At 38.7% G+C, this 22,555-nt stretch overlaps 1 long non-coding RNA gene across 1 annotated transcript; it reads left to right on the forward strand.

Annotated features, from left to right (window-relative positions):
- The first annotated feature begins 700 nt into the window (after positions 1-700).
- On the forward strand, positions 701-10,324 carry LOC132640906 (uncharacterized). Its single transcript, XR_009582483.1, has 2 exons — positions 701-1,364; positions 9,669-10,324. It is a non-coding gene; the product is annotated as an uncharacterized LOC132640906 (long non-coding RNA).
- The last annotated feature ends 12,231 nt before the right edge of the window (positions 10,325-22,555 follow it).

Genomic DNA, 22,555 nt, shown 5'->3' on the forward strand with positions numbered 1-22,555 from the left:
ATATTAATGAACACAATATTTTGATAGACTGTATCGTTTGTTGTGGTTTAATAACATTTACATTGTTTGATTTGACTGTATGGTACTGTATAATAACTTTTAAGTTCACTAAAATATCCTTAACTCTTAATTACAAATTAGTTTATATATATCAATAAAACTCAGATAAAATAGAAACTTTAAAAATCAAGTAGGTGGTGAGTAGGGGTGGTCATTGGCGGGTGGTGGGGTAGTGGGTGGAAGGGTAGGGGTGAGTGGTTGTGGGATGGGGTTGGGTGGTGGTGAGGGATAGTGAGTGAGGGTGGTGAAGGGATGGGTGGTGTGAGGTGGGTGGTTGTGACGGTGGGGGTGAGTTGTGGGGTAGGGTAGGGTTGGGCGGTGGTGAGGGGTAGTGGGTGGTGATTGGGATGGTGGGTGGTAGGGTGTGGTGGGTGACAGAGGGGTGGGGTAGTTGGGGGTGAGTGGTAGGGTGATGGTGGTAGGATAGGGTGGGGTGGAGGTGAGTGGTAGGGTGGGGTGGGGTTGGGGTGGTGGAAGGTGACGGTATAATGGAGAAATAAAATACGTAATCATGTAAAAACCATCAAATTCGTGGTTACAAAAATTGAACTTTTTCATGGTTATATAACCACGAAATTACAACGGGTTTACAACATCGTACCACAAATTTTAACAACAATGAAAACAAACATAATTTCATAGAAAATCATACATTAATGAACCATGGGAACAACCATCCAAACATGGAGTAAAGGAGCTCTTCGCTGCACAACTAAGCATGAGCTGTCTTCCTTTCCTCTGCAAGATAATTTCCAAGGAGTTGGTTGCTCCATTTTGGGAAAACACATTAATGCTCTTGTTTTGTTCCTCCGAACGGTAACATGCTCTACTTTCAAATCTTTTTGATTTTCTATTTTTTCTCTTTAAGATTTCAAACCCCAATTCAACGAATTTCAGTGCAAATTGGGTTCCAAGGCAATTTGAAAATGTCCCACATTATTAGTTTACTAAAATCTAGCTTTTTAGGGTTCTACAAATTTGAACTTTAAAACACCAAAGGAATTCAAAGCTCAGACTTAGAATGTCTTTTAGCAAGTAGTGGTGAGTAAAATCTGTCTATGAATGAGGAATGGGGTTCTATTACAGATTTTACACAACAAATAGAATCCCATTCCTCAGTCACAGACATATTTTACACATCACTACTTGCTAAAAGACATTCTAAGTCTGAGCTTTGAGTTCCTTTGGTGTTTTAAAGTTCAAATTTTAATTTTTTGATTTTTTGTTAGAGTATCGATCTTGTTGTCATTGGTGAAAGGTGATTGATTCAACTCTCTTTACCCTCGTGGCTGCTCGGCAAAAAGGTAATTTCTTCCTCGTCTTAGCTTTATTTTTTTTTAAAGTTTTTTTTTTTGTTTTCAACTTTGTGGTAGATTAGCTTATTTTTGAAATGCTGTTAGAACTAGATAAGTAATTTTCCTTTTCTTTTCATTTTAGTTTTGTTATATTTAATTTAATCTTCAGTTCTGTGTTAGCTTTAATTAAAATTATTGGGACTATGTGTTTGCTACTAGAGTTTCTTATCTCTTTTAAGCATTAGTTGGTAGGAGGTATGAAGTCATCTCTGCATTTCTCAATGTAGACTTCGATTAAGTATAATACACTCGTTTTACTTTCATTTAGTTGCGAGCATGAATCACCTGTGTAAGTTTATTACATGGTCTGTCTTCTGCTTCTTTAAAGTCATCTATGAATTAGTTAATTCAATGAGTGTTTAGTTTAGTCCTAGATGTTGCATAGGCGTGGATTGTGAATGTATAAATCGACCTCTTTTCTTTTCAGTTCCATGTTTTGTTTTGGCTGTTATAAGAGTTCAGTATTATGTTTTCCTTTAACTTTTCCTTGACATTTTAGTTGAGAACTAGTGTTAAACCTTATTTCCCTACAGTAGAGCTGAGGCAAGGTCAAAATTTGAACGCGTTCCCTTTAACCAAGTTGTTTAAAACAACTGTTTTCAGATTGTACTTGAACATAAGTGAAGTGTGGATTTTGGGTAATAAATTACTGGTTTAGACCTTTCTCCCTAAAAATTAGTTATTCCCCTTTCCTGTTTAAGATTTAGTAGGGAGAACTAAATGTTTTAAATGGCCTAATGTTGTTATATCTCTAATAAGTGATTAAGTTCAATAGTAACTCCCAGGTCATTTACTGATTATATTTGATAGAGTGGGACAATAGTTCACATGACCCTTTAAAAATTATGCTTGATTCAAAGTTTCGATCTTTTTTCTTGAAATACTGGTGTTATGTTAGATGTTTGCTGATCTTTTTCCTGTTAGTATTATTTCAATTTAAGATGTTACAGGGAATAGTTCTGTTTCCAGTTAAAAGAATGGGAACACTAGCTTGTTTTTCTTTAAATCTTAAGTTTCCAAGTGATAGTCTAGGAACACCAAGTTTTCCAAGCCTCCTTTCAGTTTTGTGGGATCTGTCCAAATTTGGTGGGAAAAGGTTTGATTCAAATTTGTGAGATTGAATGCCTATTGTGTTAGTTTGGTATGGAGTATAAGTTTACACCCTTTTCTGTTCTGTTACAATTAATAAGTTCCCTTTCTTCCTTTTACAATCTGGTTACATATCTTTTTCCCAACTTAAGTATGTTATTTTTAGTAAGGTTACTACCTTCCCATTGATTTTGAACTAAAGTGTTTGATTGATAGTCATATGTTAATATGAATCATGTTTACAATTTATACAAACTATTCCCTTTTAAAACTAATCAATCACTACCTTTTCTTATTTGATGAGGTTGATCTTAACACTAAAATGAACCCATCTATTAATAAAGCATTGAGGCCACACTTTGTTTGAGCCTTGTACTTAGATGCTGCAAGTTATGATTTAAGAATTGGCTATGCGATCATAAGTCGATAAATCTTCATGTTCGGAAGCAAGTATATGTATGCCTTCTGTTCAGCATAAAGGGAAATTTGGACAAGGATCTCTTTAATTCGGGATTCGTATTGGAGTATATTTGGTTGCGTTAATTCTGTCTGGAGGAGGTTCATCCGAATTTTGGCTCACTTAGAGTTTGAGTAACCATATGCTTTGTTCTCTGAGATTTTAGTTTTGACTGATAGCTTATGATATGTCCAATTTAACTTAGCGATCATAGAATTTAATATGATTGACTATTTGGTTTAAGAAAATTACTTCTTTTAATTAAATATGTTGAGCTAAACTTTAATGAGTCTATTTAACATTCAGATTTCATTACGTTAATTATATATATATATATATATATATATATATATATATATATGCTACTTTCCTTTTCTTTCATTTTGGTGCATGAACACTTGATATGAGTTGAATGGATTCATCCCAATCCCTTCGCATTATCTTGTTGGGCCAGAAGCCCAACATTGCATTAGATCGAGTCGGACCGCATACAATGAAGGCCTAGCCATGGGTGAAACTTTAATAAGTTATGGTTGGTGGGCTCAAGAAAAAAACGATCTCTAGCTGGAACCCTACCTCCATGCAAACCCTAGTCTAGGTCAGCTCCACAACAACATCAATGGCCACTCCGGCCACTGGTCATTCACCTCCGGTGGTTGACCAGTCTACTTCTACTCCTTCTTCATCTACACAGCCTAACAACAACCTCGTAGAATCTCCCAAACTAAAGTTTAATGATTTATTCAAACCTACAATTATGGAACCCATGCAAAACCCCACTTCTACGTCCAACTTAGAAGTAAAGCAAGTTTCTTTCGTTAATGGCATCCTTGTGCTTCGTTGGACACAAAAAGAAGTTGAGGAAATGGAAGTCATGGAAAATCTAAAGCATGCAGTGAGTGGGAAGTTTGCACATGGATGGCCAGATCTAGAAGAGTTGAGAACTATTCTTCCTCAATAATGTGGGATTCAAGGGAAGTGTCTTATTGGTTTATTTCGATCTAGACATGTATTGATTCGATTATCTCTAATGGAGGACTTTGTGAAGCTTTGTTCAAAGGGATCTTACTACTTGCAATCGAAAGATGGATATTCTTATCATATGAGGCCTTTAATATATGATTCTAAGTTTAAGATTGATGAAGAAACATCAAAGATGATTGCTTGGATCTCTTTTCCTAACCTAATGCCAACCGTTTTTGTTCGTGAATCTATATTTCCCTCGCTACGGCTGTGGGAACACCTTTACAATTAGATCTTGCTACTATTAACCGCACTAGACCTAGTTGTGGTAGAATTAAAGTGTTGGTTGATCTTTTATCTGATCTGCGTAAGTTTGTTAATATAGAGATTGAAGATGAGTTGACTAAGGAAATTAGAGTGGAAAAGATGAAAATTCATTATGATTATTTGCCTAAATATTGTAGAGAATGTCGAGTACAAGGGCATACTGATCAAGAATGTTGGCAGTTACATCTTGAACTGGCATATTTTGATGAAGAGTATGTTGAAGAGGCCCCTAATAGTAGTAAGGGGAAGGATGTTATGACCTCTAGTAGTGCTGGTGTTAAGGATACCATGGTTTATAATGTTAATGATGGCAAGGGGAAGGGAGTTGTGATGGACTCCAATACAGCTCAATTAGCTGATCAGCCTCAGAAGAAGCATGCTACTTTCTTTAATCATAGAAGGAAGTTTAATGCTAGGATTTTGGCTAGTGGTAGAGTGCTTCGTGATCTAGGAAACTGGAATGTAGTGAAGGATAATAGGGTGCTGGTGGATGTTGATCAAAAAGCAAGTGCAAATGTGCATGATCTGAAGGCTGAACAGTTGCAACTTGACTCTACTGTGGTTGTCCACAACAAATTTGATGTCTTACAAGGTGAATATGAACAAGAAGAGAATCCAAAAGGTGATGACAAATGGGAGGACAGCCAAGTGGTGCAAGTTATGACTGGTAACATGGCAAGTACTGAAGAAGTGGAATCACAACAAACACCACAACAACTAGTTGGATCTTCTGAGGGTGATGGACTGCTAAATAAATTTTCATCTAATGAAGTTGAAAATATACACAACTTCAATGATGATAAAGGGTTTGGTTCTAAGGAGGTTTCAGAGGAGAAACAGCCTGAAGAAGAGAAGTGCTTGGCTACTATAGAATCAGGGTAGATAGGGGTTATTGGTGGTGCAATTCAACTTGATCTGACTGACTCAATTGTTCAAGAAAATGATGAGGAATTTCCTCTACCTGCTAATGACAGAGAAATTGTTTTAGTGCAAAATAATGAAGATGAGGTTCCAAATGGGGATGATAATAATCAGCTGGTCATACATGAAGAATGCAAGGAGGTTGCCATCATGGGCTGCTATCCCATAAGAGTGGAAGTCCAGTAGGAAGAGCTTGAAGTTTTGGATGATTTAGGTGTTGTCAATGAATCACTAGATCAACAACTAGCAATTGATAAAAAGGCTTCTCCTATGAAGGACCTTCATGATTTGGTTTCTCATAACTTGCCTAGCCCAGATGTAAAGGAAGAAACAATTGCTACCAAGCCTGTCTTAAAGGAGAATACTGAAGTGGTGGATATGGTATTAGAAGAAGTATGTAAAGAAGCAGGTCTTTCTCCAAAATCTCAAGTCAAAGGTTCAAAAAAGAAGCAAAAGAAAGCAGCTACCATTCCAACAAGGGTAGTACTAATAAGGGCAGCTCATAAATTCAGTTCCAAATGATTTTTAAAACATTATTTTGAACATCAGATCTGTTAAAACTCAAAATGCTTTCCATAGGGTGCAAATGATACATAGACATCATAAGTTTTTTCTTATTGCATTGATGGAGCCTTTTCAACATGTTAGCAAAATTCAGCAGTATAGAAGGAGGACTGGAATGCCTTCTGCAAAAAGTAACTGCAATGGAAAAATCTAGTTTTTTGTAAATAATTATGTAGATGTGGAGATTTTACAAAACACTGCTCAACAAATTACTGTGAAGCTTTATTTCCAACAGCTTGATAAGTACTTGGTGACCTCTTAAGTTTATGCTAAATGTGATTCTATAGAAAGACTAGCTCTTTGGGATAGTTTATATTGCTTGGCTGATGGTATGAAAGATCCTTGGCTCATTAAGGGTGATTTTAATGTCATTTTGAATGAGGCGGAGAAAATTGGTGGATTGCCTGTCCTACCACAAAAGTATGAAGATTTTGCATTTTTGTATCAATTCCTGTGATCGTACTGAGATAAGTTTTAAAGGCAGTCCTTTTACCTGGTGGAATGGGAGAGCAGATAAGGATTGCATTTTCAAAAAGTTAGAGAGGATGCTATCTAATGATTTCTTAGAAAATTGGTTTGGACATCCGGAGGTGAAGCATTTTTCCAGAACTGGCTGAAATCATGCACCTATGCTCCTTTCTTGCAATGACCAAACTCAGCATTTTGCAAGGCCTTTCAAATTTCTGAAGTTTTGGACCGAACATGAGGATTATAAGGAGGTGGTGAGGCAGAACTAGATATCTGAGGACACACAAAATGCTTTTGTTTCTTTCAAGCAGAAGATAAAGTAAGTAAAAAAGCTTTATCAATTTGGAGTAAACAATCCTTTGGTGATATATTTCAAAAACTTAGTATAAGAGAGGATACTGTCAAGGTGAAAGAGCAGCTTTTTGAAGAAGTGCCATCAGAGGGTAATAAAATGGTATTGCAAAGATCTCAGGCTGAATTGAAAGGCTACTTACATTATGAGGAGGAATTTTGGAGGCAAAAAGCTGGTTTTGATCATTTTGCAGAAGGGGATAGAAATACCAGATTTTTCCATAGTCTGGTTAAGGGAAGAAGGAAGAGGACTCTTATAAAGAAGATTAAAAATGCTGATGGATCATGGTTGACAAATGTGGAAGAGATTGATGCAGAAGTTGTTTCCTTTTATCAGAAACAGTTCACACAGGAAGCATATCAGACGGATTCACCTTTGTCTAATCATATTCCATTACTGGTTTCTCAGGAAGAAAAGGAAATGCTTTGTGCAGTACCTACTTTGGAGGAGGTGAAGAAGGCAGTTTTTGAATTATTAGGGGATAGTGCTAGTGGTCGAGATGGTTTAAATGGTGTTTTCTATCACTCTTGTTGGGATATTGTTGGTGCTGATGTGTATAGTGTTGTGAAAGCCTTTTGGGATGGCCATACACTTCCAAAGGCAATCACACACACTAATCTAGTCTTATTACCAAAGAAGAATGAGGTGGAGACATTTTCAGACATGAGGCCTATTAGTCTTAGTAATTTCATTAACAAAGTCATCTCCAGGGTAATTCATTATAAATTGGAGGATGTCCTTCCAAAACTTATTTCTCCAAACCAGTCTGGATTTGTAAAGGGAAGAAATATCATAGAAAGTGTGTTGTTGACACAGGAGATTGTGTCAGATATCAGGTTGAGGTGAAAACCTGCTAATGTTGTACTCAAACTTGACATGACCAAGGCTTATGACAGAGTGTCATGGTCATTTTTAACCAAGGTGCTAAGAACTAGTATTTTGTACTCATCAATGGTCAGACTTATGGGTTTTTCCACTCTTCTAGAGGGGTTAATAGAGGTGATCCCATATCTCCTGCACTTTTTATCCTGGCAGCTAAGGTTTTGTCAAGATCTTTTAATGCATTGTTTGATGATAAAGAATTCAAAGGCTTTGGAATGCCAAAATGGAGCCCTCAGCTGAATCATCTTGCTTATCCAGATGATACTATCATCTTTTTATCTGCAGACAGTTATTCTTTGAAACTGATTATGGATACCTTGCAGAATTATAAAAGCCTTTTTGGCCAGTTGATCAATAAGAACAAGAGTTTTTTCTATATGCACTATAAGGTGCCACATACTGTTGTACAAGAAGTGGAAAGTATAACTGGTTTTATCAAAGGGTCTTTCCTTTTTGTATACCTTGGCTACCCAATCACACATTCCAGGAAAATGAAGGCTGACTATTTAGAGTTGCTTAAAAAAGTGAGGGACAAGTTGCATGCAAAGAAAGGGAAACTATTATCACCAGGTGGAAAATCAGTGTTGATTTCTAGTGTGCTTCAGAGTATACCTATTCACCTGCTATCTGCTTTGAAACCTCCTATATGTGTGATCAAGGAGTTGCATAAGATTTTCAATAAATTATTTTGGAGTAACAAGGAAGATTGGAAATGCAGGCATTGGGCAGCATGGTTAAATATGTGTTATCCTAAGCATAAAGGGGATTGGGATTTAGATTAATTTTGTATGTCTCTAAAGCTTTGGGAGCCAAGCTATGGTGGAGGTTTAGGACTTCAACTACACTTTGGTCCAATTTTATATGGATCAAGTACTGTAAGAAACAATATCCTCAATATGTTTAGTGGAAAGGTGGTTCTCAGAATTGGAAAATGATGCTTGATGCAAGAGACAATATTGAGCAGGAAATTTGGTAGGAAACCAAGAGTGGTACTGCAAATGTGTGGTATGATAACTAGGCCGAGGTTGGTGCTTTATATTATGTTCTTGATGAGATTGATGAATTAGTGGAGTTTGTTAAAGACCTAATGCTAGATGGAGGCTGGAATCTGATGAAGCTACAACAGTTGTTTCCTGCTGATGTTGTCTCTCATATCACTACTGAACTAGACATTTTAGAAGTTTCACAAGAATGGCACAAGGCTTGTAGATGATGATTAGTAATGATTTATTTTCTGTATCTAGTGCATGGGAACTATTGAGACAAAGAGGTCAACAAGCTGATGAATTCAAGAATGTGTGGATTAAAGGTTTGCCTTTCAAGATCTCTTTCTTTCTTTGGAGATTGTGGAGATTTAAGATTCATGTGGATGAGGTGCTTACAAGCATAGGAATAAATGTGGTCTCAAGGTGCTGTTGTTGCAGAATTCATCATCAAGAAACTACTGATCACTTGTTTCTAAATGGAGAACCAGCAGCATCAGTATAGAAGGAATCTAACTCTGCAGCTGGTTTCAATATGAACTGTTTTCAGGTCAAGCCAGCTATAAAGATGTGGTTAGATGCTTCATGTCACTATAATTTGAAATCAGTATACAAAGCAGTCCCTTCTATTATTGTGTGGCAGATTTGGAAGTGGAGAAATACTGTGTTACATAGAGGTTCATGTTCCTTTTTCAAGGTGATACATGACATCAACTTGAATATATATCTATTGTGCAAGACCATCTTTCCCAAGATTCAGAATATTCCAAAGAAGTGGCCTGATATTATTGATTATTTTGAGCAGTTGAGGCCGAGAATAAGCAGCAAGACAGTGACTTGGTTTTTCCCTGATCCTGGTTCGTATAAGTGTTATAGTGATGGTGCATCTAGAGGCAATCCTGGTCCAATTTCTATTGCCTTCGGTGTTAGAGATCAAAGGGGTGATTTGGTATATGCTGAGGCAAAAAGAATACAGGATGGTAAAAATATGATTGCTTAAGCACTTGCTATGAAAGCAGGCATTGAATATTGCATTGGCAAGGATTTGTGCCCTCCGATAATAGAGACTGATTCATTGTCCATGAAGCAATTTATGAATGGAGCATGGAATATACCTTGGATTATCAGCATGATTGTTAAGGAGATTCATAGACTGATAAGAGGAAAACCTGTGATGGTGGAGCATGTGTTCAGAGAAGGCAATGGTGTTGCAAATGTTGTAGCTAACTTTGCTTTTGATTTTGCAGGTACACAACAGTTCAACAGATTCAATGATCTTCCAACAATGGCTAGGAAATTAATCAATATTGATAAAGCTCAGATCCCAAATCTGAGAATCAGATATGCTTTTGATTCATTTCATTACAGTTGAAGATAACAAATGCTCACAAGTAGCTGCATTTTGATATGCTGCTGCTGTGATGATGACACTGCTATGCTGTTATATGCTGATCTGTACATTATCTGATTGAATATTCTTTTGTATGGGTGGTATTAGTGTGGTTTCATGCTCATTCCCATGCAGATGATATTCAACTAGTAAGTAGGCAGATCAATACTGAAGAACATGGCTCGTTTCCCACTTGCTGATTGGTTTTAAGCAAAAGGGCATCTTTCATAAGAGTTGTTAACTATCTTGGCAGCTTGAATGTGGTTCAAGTAGACTTTGTTCCATACCACCTGGTGAGAGCTTAGAGGTGTGATAAATGGAAGGAAGTCAAGGCACCAAGACTAAATTTTCAATAGGCATGAATTGTTGGCTTTTAGCTTAGTTTGGATATTTTGCTTTTTGTTTTGCCTTTTTTCTGTTTTCCTTTGCTATTTTAGCTTGTATAGAACTTTTGTTTATTAATAAAATTCCCCATCGCAATGTGGTGGCTTCAGTTAAAAAAAAAAACACCAACCCATTTGCCTTTCTTTTAACTATATATGTATGTATACTTGTAAATGTGTGTATCATTGAAAACCCTTCGGTTAGAACGTAGTTAAAACCTTGTAGAAGAAAAAATGACTTCAGTTGTTTTCAAAGAACAATTTTTGGGCCTTGGCCTACATAAAGCTAACAAAAGTAGTTTTACTTCAAATCGAGTTGAGGAAAGGGATTAAAATAATGGAATATAGTTGCCCTTCAATAAAAATGGATAAAATTTGTCATCAAAAAATAAAAATGGATAAAATAAATGACTTGTCGTTAAAAGAAAACATTTTTATATACTTGTATAACCCATGACATACTTACAAAAGGAAATACACTCAATGTTTTTCCAAAATAACTTATATGGACTGATGGCATAGCATGAGACCAAGTTAGTAGAACTCTACTTAAGAGAAGTCTTAAGTGTGTTTTGATCTGGAAATGAAATGACTTCAACTCTTATAAAACTTTTTGCCTAAAAGAACCCTTTTTTCCTTAAAAATCTTTTTGCCAAAAATGGAGTTAAAAAATTGGCATGATAGTTTTTTTGCAAGAATGAAATCATTTTAGCAAATAATCACACATTGAAGCTTGTAGGTCAAACCTATTCTACGGATCCTTAATATTAGAGTGCTTAAAACCATTCCCAGGGGATCACCAGGACCCTTACCTCGAACTCTAGTTTAAAAAGGGTTTTTCTCTTATTTAAACAAACCCTTTTAACTTGGTTTCCCTAATTTCCGTTATAAAATTAGGCGGCAACTCTAAAAAATATAAAATTCAAATAGAGTCCATAACTTCTTAGTAGATTTTATGCATCACGTAATATTGAACCGTAACAACTACTCCTGGGCTTTAAAACTAGAGACTGTAGACACCACCGGGAAAAAGTGGCTAATATGCTCGCCAGGGGACACATTCGGAGTATCTGAGTGAAAGGGCGAGAAATGACTATGGTAGAGCCAAATCAGCTGAAGAGAAAGGTGCACTCGACACTCCCCCGCATGTCATCAACATAAATTTTGGTGGATCCATGATCGCCGGGTCAACTTCTCCCCATCTAGAAAGATGAAGATCTCAGTAACACGGGAAAAGAGAACTCGAGACTTCCCAGATGAGGATTTGATCACCTTCACCGATGAGGATACAGCAGGTGTTACTTTACCCCACAATGACGCCTTAATTATCACCGTGCTCATTGGTTGTTGTCAAGTAAAACGAGTAATGGTTGATCCGGGGATTCAACTAACATTATCCTCTGAAAAGTAGTGAAGGAGATGGACTTCTGGAGAAAATCATACCGACAACAACGACCCTTGCCGGCTTCAATATGTCAATTGAAACTACCAAAGGTGAGATCTACTTGCCAGTAGAAGCCAGAGGGGTCGTCAAAAAACAAAGTTCTACGTGACTGATTGTGATATCTGATACATCGCAATCAGGAGGCCTTGGCTCTATGACATGAAAGCTGTTCCCTCAACTATCCATTTGCTGCTTAAGTTTCCTACTCCGGAGGGGATTAGGCAGATCAAGGAAGCAGCTGGCGTAAAAAGAAATGTTCGCGATCGAGAAACCCGAAGTAGTTGGAAGTTTGGCTACGCCTGATCAATAGCAATCACAGAATCTGGAGCCCACATCAGACGCAGTTCACCAGATTGCATCAACGAACAAGAATGATGTGGGACTAGAAGAGGTTGAAGACGAATACGGAGTCCCGAGGTATTTCCATCCACCCAATGATTCAGACACCACCAAGCCTATGGCTGAAGAGCTCGAGCAGATCGCCTTGCAGCCGGATCTACCAGAACGAAAGGTATACGAGGGCACGGGGCTAACGCCAGAGCTCAAGGAATTAATACTTAATTATTTAAGAAATAAGAATGATTGTTTTGCCTGGTCTCATAAGGATATAATACGAATACCCTCGGACTTGGCAACCCACAAGCTTGGGCTAGACCTCAGTTTTCCGCCTGTGCATCAGAAGAAGTGACCCATTCCCGAAGTCCATAACAGGTTTGTCAAAAAATAGGTATCTCGTTTGTTAAATATAGGATCTATTCGGGAAGTTAAATACCCGGACTGGTTGGCAAAACGTAGTCATAGTACCGAAAAAGTGTAAGAAATTTAGGATGAAACGTAGTTATAGTACCGAAAAAGGGTAATAAATTTAGAATGTCCATAGATTTTAAAGACCTCAATAAAGCCAAATGATTCATATCCGCTTCTGAGCATCTGATCGATGCTACAACCGATCATGAAATAATGAATTTTCTCGATGCCTACTCTGGGTATAACCAAATCAGGATGTACCCGGAGGACCAAGAGAAAATATCCTTCACCACCAATTTTGGGACTTATTGCTACTTTAAAGAATGCGGGAGCCACTTACCAAAGGCTCGTAAACAAAATGTTTCAGCAACAAATAGGCAAAACAATGGAGGTATACATTGATGACATGTTAGTTAAGAGTCTCCATATTGGGGACCATCTTAGTCATTTGCAGGAAACATTTGAGGTCCTGAGGCAATACAACATGAAGCTAAATCCAAAAACATATGCATTCGGGGTTAGGTCCGGAAAATTTCTAGGCTTTCTTGTCTCTCAAAGGCGGATAGAAATAAACCCAAAGAAGATAAAAGATATTGAGGATATTCTAGATACCCTGGTGCATGTGAGGGCAGTGCAGCGGTTAACCGACTACGTAGCTACACTCAGCAGGTGTATATCCCGATCTTGGGAGAAGTGCCATAAGTTCTTCTTTTTGCTAAAAAAGAAGTACATCTTTGAATGGGCTCTGGAATGACAGCAGGTATTTGATACCTCAAAGCATACCCGTCTTCTTCTCTGCTCATGTCAAAGACAAAAGATAGTGAGGTTTTGCAGGTTTACCTGGCCGTTTCAGAAGTAGCGGTAAGTGTTGTCCTGGAACAAGAAGAGCAAGGTATGCAATTTCCTGTCTATATGTGAGTAAAGTCATGTCTAGGCCCGAAACACAGTACCCTCTCCTGGAAATATTGGACTTCGCGAAAGCTCCAGCCATATTTTCAGTGCCACCCGATTGTCGTTGTAACCACATTCCCTTCGAGGAATGCGCTTCATAAGCTTGAATTGTCAGGATGATTGGCAAATTGGGCAGTTGAGTTGAGTGAGTTTAATATTAAATACAAGCCACAGTACTGCGATCAATTTTTCAAGTCCTTGCAGACTTCGTTACTGATTTCAGTCCGGGTATAGCTCTTCAAGCCGAAAGGAAGCCTCCTTGGTGCCGGGGGTTGCACCCGGAGTGTGGATGCTTTATACCGATGGAGCATCCAACATAAAGAGAATAGGGCTAGGAGTATTCATCTATGCCCCTACGAGGAGAAATCCTGAAGCAGGCAATTAATAATGTGCTTCTAAATAATAATGAAGCAGAGTATGAAGCTTTGATTATAGGTCTCGAGATAGCTCGGGGACTAGGTACGGAAGTCATCAAGGCTAAGTGTGATTCCTTGCCGGTAGTAAATCAAGTGCACGGAGTATTCGAGGCCAAAGAGGAGCGCATACTATGGCACCTTAAGAAGGTGCTAAAATTACTTACCCGGTTTCAATAATGGACTGTGGTCCACATCCCCAGAGAAAAGAAAGTAGAAGTTGATGCGGGCTCTTCAACGGAGTCATCAGGCTTGAATTTTGAATCAGTGGCCCAATTGCTACACTCGGTGTTGGATCAGACACGTTATGATAAGATCAATTCGACAAGCCTGGGTTGGGATTGGCGTAATAAATTTCTGGACTACCTCAATCACGGGAAGTTACCAGAGGATTCGAAGGCATCACGGGCTTTACGAGTTAAGACGGCTCTGTATTGCATCATGGATGGCTTGCTTCACCAGAGATGTTTCTTCGATCCAATGGCATGGTGTATAAGGCACGAAGAGTCTGACTATGCAATGCAAGAGGTCCGTGAGGGGATTTTCAGCAATCACTCAAGCACAGAGTCACTCACTAAGAAATTACTTAGGGATGGATGGATATTACTGGCCTAGAATGGAGGAGGATGCAAAGGCATTCATCTGCAGGTGTGAAAAATGTCAGCAGCATGTTCAAATGATACATCAACCAGGCGAGGAGCTGCATCCGGTGATTTCCCCCTGGTCACTCATGAAATGAGGGATGGACATAGTCGGACCATTGCCGGTAGGACCTGGTCAAGTGCGGTTCGTATTGTTTGTAACAGACTATTTCTCTAAGTGGGTCAAGGTAGCAGCATACTGGAAGGTCTGAGAAAAGAGATGGTCTACTTCATTTGGCAGCGCATAATCTGTCGGTTTGGAATCCCAAAGGAGATAACTTGTCATAATGGCCCACAGTTCATTGGGTCCAAGGTCACTAAGTTCCTCGAGGATTTGTACATCAAACGCATAACCTCTTCTCCAAATCTCAACAACGGTAATGACCAAGCCGAATCGACGAATGAAACTATAATTCAGAATTTGAAGAAGAAAATAGAGGACGCCAAAGGAGCTTGGCCATCAAAATTAACGGAGGTGTTGTCAACATAAAGAACCACAATGAAAATTTAGCACTAGAGAAACTCCATTCTCCCTAGTATATGGGGTGGAGGCATTGATCCCGGTAGAAGTCGATACTCCCAGTTCAAGGTACTATCGGTCACAAGAGCAACCCCATACAGAGACAATGCTGGTGTAATTGGACTTACTAGAAGAACACAAAGATCTTGTATATGTCCGGATGGTCGCCCAAAAGCAACAGATTGAGGATTACTACAATCATTGAGCTAACCTCCGACACTTTAAAGTCGGGGACTTGGTTCTTCGGAAGGTGACGCAAAATACCCAGGATGTCAGCGCAGGAAATCTCGGCCATATAGGGAAGGCCCCTATAAAGTAATCAGAATCTTCGGCAAAGGATCGTCCCAACTGGAAAATGGTGATGGAAATAAGATCCCAAGCAGTTGGAATGTTAGCTTCTTCAAAAGATATTACGCCTGACCGGGGAGACCATGTGTGGTGATGTTGTACTCTTTTTCCCTTCGTTCGATTTTAGTCCCAATCGGGTTTTTCTAACAAGGTTTTTAATGAGGCATCGCCGTACAGTTATTTAAATGTTTTCTTAGAGGCATTCCACAGTGCTTGGAACTTTATTCTTTACTCCCAAACACCGGGGGAATATATGTACACTTTTGTGAATCTTGGCCATGAGCAAAAAGCAAAAAGTTGAAACTTCAGTGACTACAGCAAAAATCAGGGACTACCCTGACAAAGGAATCAATACATGTAATCGAACTGACAACACTAGATGGCAGCCGTGCTTCTGTTTTGTAACTCAAGTAAAAGTCAACAGAATCAATAAAATTTCCTTCTTATGAAAATTCTTTGCCATGGAAAGTGAGTACATTAAACGGATACAATTTTTGGCATACCGAGAACTTGTGCCACAATGAATTGGAGACATCCTTTTCTAAAGCTCCGAAAAATAAGGGCCCTCTCTTATATTAATAAAACCTCTTCTAAGAAAAAGGAGAAGGTTAATTTCGATAGCAACCGAGCGAAAACTTTTCCAGCATGATAACCGAAAATATCGATTATAAAACGCGTAGGGGACTGGCAGTTTGGAAGGATAAAATAAAAACCAAATGACTAGCATTCCGAGATCGCAAGGTTAAAACCATTTGGACCAAAACTCTGAGACTTTAGAGTAACAGGTTTTGTCATCTTATCCTTCGAAACAAGGGTTAATAAGTGTTATGCGAATAGTTAAAAAACACAAGAGTTAATTAAAGAGAAAATCATCAAAGGCATAAAGATAGTGCATTGTATAAAATCTCTCCGCGCTTGTAATACCCGAAGGTAAAAAAAGGTAAAAGTCCGCGAAGAAGGCCGGTGGGCAATGTCGTGAAGACCCATTCCAAAACAAAACCTTCAAAATATTTGTTCAAGACAAAAGATTAAACATGGGTATACAGGCCCCATCAATTGATAAGTCGTAAAATTAAGAGGAGGGCGGATTGCCCCCGTTATGATAAAGGGTCCCGATTCCCCGCTATCGGAGTTGCTGTTATCAAATGATCAAAAGTTCGCCATTGCAGATTCGGAAGGTACAAAGTCCACATCAACATCTAATAGGGCCTCGGAGAGATCCAGTTTCTTTTCCAAAGCTTCTCGGAAGGCGTCCCTACGAGACTTCAAAATGGCAAGGTCACGACCAAGATAGCCTTGTGCTCTTCGGCAACTCGGCGCCATTTCAGCCCTTCCTATTGTGCTCGAAGTCGGGTTTGGGAAGCCTCTGAGCACCTTAGTTTCCCCCAAGCGGTCTCTAGGTCACTTTCTAGGCGGTGGACCCTTACCTGAAGGTTTTGATGATCAGAGCTCTTGGCCCAAAGGGACCCCTCTCTCTCATCCAACTTTTTTTTTACCCCTATCAAAACTTAGCCGCAAGGACTAATTTAAGGACTCCGACTCGCAACACCTTATCCAAAGTTTCTCTACATCAAGATACAATTAGAAGTTCTCCGTGGTCATCAAGTTTTCCACCGACATCCTCCCCACTTCGGCTATGGCAGTGGTGGCATGACTTGTAAGCATTTGGTCAGCAAGCTGGGCCAGTAATGTTTTCAAGTTTTGACCAAGGGACTCGGGCAGAGCGGAGCTTTCCTCCAGGTTCAATGGTGTCAAGGTTTGTTCTCAAAGGGTTAGGACCAACCAGCCCCCCGTCAAACTCAGACGGCTCCGTCCCCTCGGGGGCAGGGGTTCTTATCCTCATCATCAATATTCACCACACCGTAGCTAGCCTGCACTTCTCTATGTGCCTCAAGGAGGCGGCGCCGGGTCCTCACGCAGGAACCTATTCCTTTGGCCATAGTCCCGGGGTTATGAGCTCTGCGCTTTCAACCATCTGATTTTCGTGTGGCGGCGGTCATGATGTGGAGAAAGTGCTTTCACTTGAGGGGATTTTCCGGGCAGAGGACCGCATCGTGGGGATACGTATAAGAAATTAAATAAAGTTCATAAGGAAAGAAGGAGAAGCACACGCGGAAGATATATAGAGTGGGGTTCATTATTTTACCATGGTTCTTTCCCTTCTACTATTCAGTTGTTAGGTTTTTCCAAATCCTGATTAACCCTAGAGTAGCGCGCAACAGGTCCATCACCCAATCAAATATTCCGTGCACGAAGTCGGGCGCTATAGGGATAGCTATAAAATAGAGGTAAGTTATACGGCGATGCCTATGAAAATACGGATGAAAAAACACGGTAGACTCAGACTTACGGGGGTTGTTCCAGGCCTCCGGGAAGGGTTCTAGGGAAACACGATGAAGAAGATCTGTTCAGATCATAACAAATTGGTCACACCAGTCCCGGTCAAAGTCATCCTCGGGTCGATGGTAAAGGCGAGCCCGGTGCGGTCAACAAGGTTCTGTCTGCAATAAACGGTCCTCGATAATTGAGGGGCAAGTTGACCTAGGCAGACTTGGTACCTTCGGTAGAAGTTCTCGATCAGATAAGGGACTGGTTGCGAGAACCCGATGGTGAAAGGATAAGTGTGGACCATGGAGTACCCCTTAACGTGGTGCGTGATCCTACCTTTCGTGCCAATCGGGAAGGCCACAATTTCGGGTCCCTAGTGACAATCCACCTATACTTAAGGGAGGTTTTCATTAGTTACCAGCGAACTAATCTCACCTACTGATTCATGGCGGGGGTCAATTCGGAAGTCTTCCGGGTATGCACTCTGCAACAAGGGACCGCAGGTTGATTTTCATAGAGATAGAAGTCTCGGGACCTTTACCTTGCCTTTGGGAAGGAGAACTCTCAGATGAGCAAGAGGAGGAAGGAAGTGAATGCGTAGGACTATGCCGTGCTAGTGCCATAGTGGAAGTTGAGTGTGTTTTTCTTAGGGAAAATTTTGTGGCTTTTATACGGAAGGGTTAGTGCATAAACGGAAGGAAATAATTCACATGAATGAAATGAATCTGGGAAAGGATTTGAGTTTATATAGGGAAATGAGGCCTTTGAATTCCCTTGAAATGAGGCATCACCAGTCATTACGAAATATCAATTAACGCCGAATTCCATGACGAGTGACGTTTCTGGTGATTGGCGCATCGATTGTGGTTGAACTTCTTCGATTCCCGCGCGACTAGACTAAGTTTGAACCTCTTCTACTTCCCAATCACAACTGTTCGGAATCCCAGAAAGTGGGGGTACCCTTTGTATTGGGCTAAATTCGTATAAAACAGCTGGATCAATACCGTTAAGACACCTAGCAAAAGGGATATGTCAAGAATAAGTCAGCACACAGTTTCATCAGAGGTGGCCTCATCGTACCGGAGGCATTGCTAGGTTCGGAAGACCATTGGAATAGCTCCGGAAGAGAGCTCAATGGACTGCCGTTACAAATTAATCTTAGCGTTACCCACATGGTATTATTAGGCTTAATGGTCCTATTTATTGCTTATCATTATTACGTAATTAATGCTCATTATGAGGAGGGGCACAATACTTGGAATGTATACCCCTAGCTCTTAGAATAAATAGGGATTGTCATTCCCATTGTAAGGACACAAAATTCAAGAGGAATACATAACATACATTACACAATTGCTCTATTTTAAGTTCTTCTTTACTTTATTACGATTCCGATCACGAGCTTGGCCGGAGGAATAAGCATCGGGTTTTACCTAGGCTCAGGCTATTCTTAATTTTACTCTGCTTATATTTAATTTATATCAATTCTACTTGCATATTATATTGTTTTACTAGTCATTTTGATCCATGTGGCCTTGACCAAAGACACAAATTCAACTGAATCTTTTTTCGGGTAAACAATAGTTACATCTCTTCCATACTATAAATAAAGATCCCCTCCAATAAAGCAAGAAGATACATTAGAAGTTACAAGAGAAGCAAAAGAAAAGAACTTAAAAGAATTTTTCTGTACTAGAAATTGCACCTACCTAATTTTCAATGGAACAGGAAAGGAAATGCACAAAAATATAACTTTAGCATAGGAAGCCATGTGGGGTTTAGATGAATTGACTTTCCGCAAAAGCATAAGTTTCAAAATTCAGTGCAAACATTTTCGGAATCATAAGAAGATGTCTTCCAATCAGGTTACACCTCTATTATACTTCCGTTTTTTAATTTATGTGAAGTTATTTTTTTTATTAATATGTTTTGCAAATAAAGTACATTTTTATATTTCAAAATAATATATTTTATAATATACTTCTCCTTTTATCTCTAATAAAAAAAATATAACCATATAAATATTTTGAGATGTTGAAGATCACTGCAACTTAATATGCTCCTTAAACAATATGAATTGATTACTAGCAAAATCATTGATGCTTATCAAAAGTGTTAAAAAAAAACTTGTTCACACTATTTAATTTGTTCACAATATATTTAATTTAGTTCATGAACTAGTAGATTAATGTATTAGGAGATATATGAATTGGTGGAAGATTCTAGATCAGTATAGTGAGTTCTTATTCATGTACTTAAAATATGAGAAGTGCTAACTTATTAATAGTGATTCATGTATGCTAGGCTAGATACATAGATGAATTCACCTATAGACAGTTATGTAATCTAGGCATTTGGATTAAGTCAAGTTGAAATAGGAAATCATCTTTCCTCGATTTTTCTTCTAGTGAGTTTTGAGTGATTTTTGTATTGTCTTTCTCTCCCAAATTTCCAACATTTGGTATCAGAGTCGGTGTGCTCGAGAGACAACTAAACGTTGAGAGAAAATGACTAACATCGATGGAACTTCATTTCAAGTTCCGATGCTCACTAAAGAAAACTATGGAAGTTGGTGCATCTGAATGAAGGCTTTGCTTGGAGCCTATGAGGTTTAGGAAATGGTGGAGAGAGGCGTTGATGAAGAAGATGATGCCACTGCCATAAAGAAGAAAGAACAAAAGGCGCACACTTTCATCCATCAAAGTTTGGATGAAATGATGTTCGAGAAGGTTGCAAATACAACCACCTCCAAGAAAGCATGGGATATTCTTCAAACTTCCTTTAAAGGTTTCGACAAGGTGCAAAAAGTTCGTCTCCAAACCTTAAGAGGAGAGTTTGAATCGCTGCAAATGAAGGAATCCAAATCAGTTTAGGATTATATTTCAAGATTCTTGGTCGTTGTCAATCAAATGAAGAGATATGGTGAAGAGTTCAATGATGGTAAGGTCATTGGAAAAGAAATACTACGATCCCTAGATTCAAAGTTTAATTATATTGTTGTAGCTATTGAAGAGTCCAATGACTTGGACACCATGACCATAGAGGAACTCACGGGTTCTTTGCATGCACATGAAAAAAAGTTGAAGAAACCGAAATAAGAGTCGGTTGAACAAGCTTTGCAAGCAAAACTTTCTTTGAAGGATAAAGATGAAAGGCGTGGCTCACAACAAAGAGGTCGTAGGCGTGGAAGATCTCGTGGTAGAGAAGGAAGAGGTGGTAGCCAACCTCCAACCAAAGAAACTAGAAGTCAAGACTCTAACCAAGGAAGAGGTCGTGGAAGAGGCAGAGGATGGAGGTCAAATCAAGGAAGGTATGACAAATAAAATATTGAATGTTATACTTGTCATAAATATGGTCATTTTTCCTGAGAATGTAAAAATAATTTGGAGGAGATAAATAATTTTGTGGAGAGCAAAAATGAAGATGAAGATGATACTTTACTTAGGGCATGTCAAGAAGAAGAAAGTGTAGAAAGAAATAAATGGTGCCTTGATTCCAGTGCAAGCAACCATATTTGCAGAAAGAAGCATTTATTTGTGGAGTTTGACGAATTTAATGGTGGCAACATCACTCTTGGAGATTCTTCAAAAGTTCAAATCAAAGGCAAAGGTACGATTTTAATTCGTTTGAAAGATGAAGTCATCAATTTATCTCCAATGTCATGTATATACCGGAAATGAAAAGTAATATTCTTAGTTTGGGACAGCTGTTGGAGAAAAATTATGACCTTTATTTGAAAGATAAAAAGTTGACTATGAAAGATGAAAATGGGAGATTGTTAGTCAAAGTTCCTATGGCTAAAAATAAAATGTTTGTTTTGAATCTTCAAAGTGATGTACAAATGTGCTTATTTTCATGTGTTAAAGATTCATCTTGGCTTTGGCATCTGAGATTCGGCCATTTGAATTTTGATAGTGTAAGGTTGATAAAAAAGGAAAATATGGTGAAAGGGTTGCCACCCATCCTAATCAACTTTGCGAAGGATGTCTTTTTGGAAAGCAATCAAGAAAAAGTTTTCCCAAAGATTCATTGACAAAAGCAAGGTGCCCTTTGGAGTTGATTCATATGGATGTGCACCTATCAAGCCAGCCTCATTTAGAAAAAGTAATTATTTTCTTCTCTTTATTGATGATTATTCTCGGAAAACTTGGGTTTATTTTTTGAAGGGAAAGTCTGAGGTTTTTGAAAACTTCAAGAATTTTAAGAGCATGGTGGAGAAACAAGTGGCTATCAAATTATGTCAGCTCGGTCTGATAATGGTGGAGAATTCACTTCGAATGAATTCAAGGCTTTTGTGAAAATAGGAATTCAACATTTTTTAACGTTCCATGATCGCCTCAACAAAATGGCCTGGTAGAGAAGAAGAATCGGACTATGCTCAACATAGAAAGAAGTATGCTGAAGAGCAAAAATATGCCAAAGGAGTTTTGGGCTGGAGCGTTTGCATGTGTGTTGTATTTATCAAATCGGTGTCACACCAAAAGTGTTTGTGGCAAAACATCGCAAGAGGCTTGGAGTGGTTTCAAACCAAAAGTTACTCACTTGTGAGTGTTTGGAAAGAATTGCTTATGCACATGTGCCGGATCAGAAGAAATCTAAGCTTGATGAAAAAAGTCAGAGGTATGTCTTCGTTGGTTATGATCAAAGATCTAAAGGTTATAAGTTATATAACCCAAGAAATGGTAAAGTTACCATAAGCAGAGATGTTGAAGTTGATAAAGGTAGTGCTTAGGATTGGAAATCTAGAAAGATTACTCTTTTAGTTTATCCCTTGGTGATGAAGATGATGAAGAAGTTATGGAACAGCCCACTACACCACCTGCAACACCTCAACCAAGTTCAAGAAGTTGGGAATCAAGTTTAAGCAGTATACCTCGAAAGTCTAGAAGTCTTCGTGAATTGTATGATGCAACAGAAGAAGTAACAAAAAGTTTAAGTGATTTAACTCACTTTTGTTTATTGGTGGACA

Source organism: Lycium barbarum, chromosome 5 (assembly GCF_019175385.1).
Source record: "Lycium barbarum isolate Lr01 chromosome 5, ASM1917538v2, whole genome shotgun sequence".
Lineage (NCBI taxonomy): Eukaryota > Viridiplantae > Streptophyta > Magnoliopsida > Solanales > Solanaceae > Lycium > Lycium barbarum.